Consider the following 3,987-nt stretch of genomic DNA (forward strand, 5'->3'; position numbering starts at 1 on the left):
TGGTTTTGAGGTCTGTCTCTGCCATATATAGTGGGTGATGTTTGCACAAGTTGATTACCCTTTCTAGGTCTTCAATAATATCTGTAACCTTTCCAGCATCATGAGGGATAGTTAAGAGGATGCCTAGCAAGGGCCTTGTGGTCCTTAGCTTATTTGATGGGCTGTTTTTACTGAGCGGTTCCTGGGGCTCAGGAGAGGGGATAGGATCAGGTGGATGTTAGTGGTGGAAACAAAGCCACCTGGCTGGGCACCCTCACATGGACCTTGTATGGTGGTCAGGAGCTCTGGACCGACAGCTGGAGGCCAACAATCCCTACAGGTGGTGCTCAGGGTGATGTACTGACAGTGAGCGGGTGTTTTCCAGTTGCTGGCCTCCGATGCCTGTCTAGGGACAGCGGGATGGCTGCGCAGGGCTCGCCGCGCTTCCTCCTGACCTTCGACTTTGATGAGACTATCGTGGACGAAAACAGCTCCCAGAGAGCCTGCGTGCCACCTACCGCGAGGGCTTCTACAACGAGTACAAGCAGCGCGTCTTCCAGTACCTGGGTGACCAGGGCGTGCGGCCGCGAGACCTGCGCGTGGTCTACGAGTCCATCCCGCTGTCGCCCAGCATGGGAGAAATGCTGCAGTTTGTGGCCAAGCAGGGTTCCTGCTTTGAGGTTATTCTCATCTCAGATGCCAACACCTTTGGCGTGGAGAGCGCGCTGTGCGCCGCCGGCCACCAAGGCCTGTTCCGCCGCATCTTCAGCAACACTTCAGGGCCCGACGCTCGGGGGCTGCTGGCGCTGCAGCCCTTCCACTCACTCAGCTGCGCGCGCTGCCCGGCCAACACGTGCAAGCACAAGGTGCTCAGCGACTACCTGCGCGAGCGGGCCCACGACAGCGTGCACTTCGAGCGCCTTTCCTACGTGGGCGACGGCGCCAACGACTTCTGTCCCATGGGGCTGCTGGCCGGTGGCGATGTGGCCTTCCCGCGCCGCGGCTACCCTATGCACCGCCTTATCCAGGAGGCACAGAAGGCTGAGCCCAGCTCCTTTCGCGCCAGCGTGGTACCCTGGGAAAATGCCACCGAAGTGCGCCTCCATCTGCAACAGGTGCTGAAGACGTGCTGAGGACGCGGCCTGCAGGGGGCGCCCAGCGGGAAGGGGGCCAGGGGGCTGGGGACAGGGAAAGACAAACCTAGTTTTATTAGTCCCTTTCCCTTTCGTTTTGGTGGGTCCCTCCGGGAATTTCGGGCATCCGGAGCTCGTCCATTTGGGGGCTGGAGGAGAGAGTTCGGAGCTGTCCCCGTCTATGCAGTTAACCCAGCTTGGCTGTCTCCCGCAGTTCCACTGCAAGCGAATTCTAGAGTTTGGCCCCACCAGGGTGGTGCGCAGACCCAAGCAGGCAGCAGTGTTTTCCAAAAATCTTGCCCCTTCCCAACTGGGGGGAAGAGGTTGCCTGGCAGGGTAGAGAAGGAACATCTCCCACTGTGTTGCATTAACTGTTGCCTTGGGCCGCATGATTTCCTTCCCCTAGACTTCTGTCAGGGGGACCCAGGTCCTGAAATTCCTCCCCCCGCCCCTTCAGCCCCAGACTCCCCGCGGAGAGGTGGTGCTCTCCACCGACGCCAGTCTCAGGCCTAGGTCTTGCTTTACCTTCTGTGACCCTACACTACACTCCTGCCTCCCCCCCAACCCCCCCCCACGCACGCTGTCAGCGTCCCCACAGGAAGAAATCCCAGAGGGAACAATCGCCTCCTGGTGGTGGAATGAGGTAGCACACTGTCCAGGGCTCGGGTCCCGCCAGCCAGGGACCTCAGAACACGCGACCACGTCCCCTCCTTGCACCCCAGCCTCTTCTATGCAGCAAGAAACCAGGGACTGAACCAAAGTCGTCCCGCCGACTGGACCCTCTGAACCCCTCCCCTCCCGAATGGAACAGAAAGCCATGATGATTTAAAAGCAGAGCCAGTGAAAGCCAAAAGAAAAAAAAAAAAAAAAAGAATAAAAGGGAGAGGGTTAAATTCAATAAAATTAGACATTGAGATGTAAGTTGCAAGTGATATACAGGATTCTAAGAGAATACAGGAAGCAAATATTTGCCAATGAAATGGACAACTTAGAAGTAATGGACCAATTATTCAATTCATTTCAGTTCAGTTCAGTCGCCCAGTCGTGTCTGACTCTTTGCAACCCCATGAATCACAGCACGCCAGTCCTCCCTGTCCATCACCAACTCCCAGAGTTGACTCAAACTCATGTCCATCGAGTCGGTGATGCCATCTCATTTTCTGTCGTCCCCTTCTCCTCCTGCCCCCAATCCCTCCCAGCATCAGGGTCTTTTCCAGTAAGTCAACTCTTCGCATGAGGTGACCAAAGTACTCGAGCCTCAGCTTCAGCATCAGTCCTTCCATGAACACCCAGGACTGATCTCCTTTAGGATGGCCTGGTTGGATCTCCTTGCAGTCGAAGGGACTCTCAAGAGTCTCCTCCAACACTACAGTTCAAAAGCATCAATTTTTCGGCGCTCAGCTTTCTTCACAGTCCAACTCTCACATCCATACATGACCACTGGAAAAACCATAGCCTTGACTAGATGGACCTTTCTTGGCAAAGTGATGTCTCTGCTTTTCAATATGCTATCGAGGTTGGTCATAACTTTCCTTCCAAGGAGTAAGTGTCTTTTAATTTCATGGCTGCAGTCACCATCTGCAGTGATTTTGGAGCCCCCAAAAATAGTCTGTCACTGTTTCCCCATCTATCTCCCAAGAAGTGATGGGACCAGATGGCATGATCTTAGTTTTCTGAATGTTGAGCTTTAAGCCAACTTTCTCACTCTCCACTTTCACGTTCATCAAGAGGCTTTTTCAAGATCTTCTATGACCCACCTCCCAGAATATTGGAAATAAAAGCAAAAATAAACAAATGGGACCTAATGAAAATTAAAAGCTTTTGCACAACAAAGGAAACTATAAGTAAGGTGAAAAGACAGCCCTCAGATTGGGAGAAAATAATAACAAATGAGGAAACAGACAAAGGATTAATCTCAAAAATATACAAGCAACTCCTGAAGCTCAATTCCAGAAAAATAAACGACCCAATCAAAAAATGGGCCAAAGAACTAAACAGACATTTCTCCAAAGAAGACATACAGATGGCTAACAAACACATGAAAAGATGCTCAACATCACTCATCATCAGAGAAATGCAAATCAAAACCACAATGAGGTACCATTACACGCCAGTCAGGATGGCTGCTATCCAAAAGTCTACAAGCAATAAATGCTGGAGAGGGTGTGGAGAAAAGGGAACCCTCTTGCACTGTTGGTGGGAATGCAAACTAGTACAGCCACTATGGAAAACAGTGTGGAGATTTCTTAAAAAACTGGAAATAGAACTGCCATATGACCCAGCAATACCACTTCTAGGCATACACACTGAGGAATCCAGATCTGAAAGAGACACGTGCACCCCAATGTTCATTGCAGCACTGTTTATAATAGCCAGGACATGGAAGCAACCCAGATGCCCATCAGCAGATGAATGGATAAGGAAGCTGTGGTACATATACACCATGGAATATTACTCAGCCGTTAAAAAGAATTCATTTGAATCAGTTCTAATGAGATGGATGAAACTGGAGCCCATTATACAGAGTGAAGTAAGCCAGAAAGATAAAGATCATTACAGTATACTAACACATATATACGGAATTTAGATAGATGGTGGCGATAACCCTATATGCAAAACAGAAAAAGAGACACAGAAGTACAGAACAGACTTTTGAACTCTGGGGGAGAACGTGAGGGTGGGATGTTTTGAAAGAACAGCATGTATATTATCTATGGTGAAACGGACCACCAGCCCAGGTGGGATACATGAGTCAGGTGCTCGGGCCTGGTGCACTGGGAGGACCCTGAGGAGTCGGGTGGGGAGGGAGGTGGGAGGGGGGATCGGGATGGGGAATACGTGTAACTATATGGCTGATTCATGTCAATGTATGACA

The 3,987-nt window shown here is 51.0% G+C and overlaps 1 pseudogene; it reads left to right on the forward strand.

Annotated features, from left to right (window-relative positions):
• Positions 1 to 399: 399 nt before the first annotated feature.
• On the forward strand, positions 400 to 1,112 carry LOC136154330 (phosphoethanolamine/phosphocholine phosphatase-like; annotated as a pseudogene).
• Positions 1,113 to 3,987: the final 2,875 nt, after the last annotated feature.

This window comes from Muntiacus reevesi, chromosome X (assembly GCF_963930625.1).
Source record: "Muntiacus reevesi chromosome X, mMunRee1.1, whole genome shotgun sequence".
NCBI classification, from domain to species: Eukaryota; Metazoa; Chordata; class Mammalia; order Artiodactyla; family Cervidae; genus Muntiacus; species Muntiacus reevesi.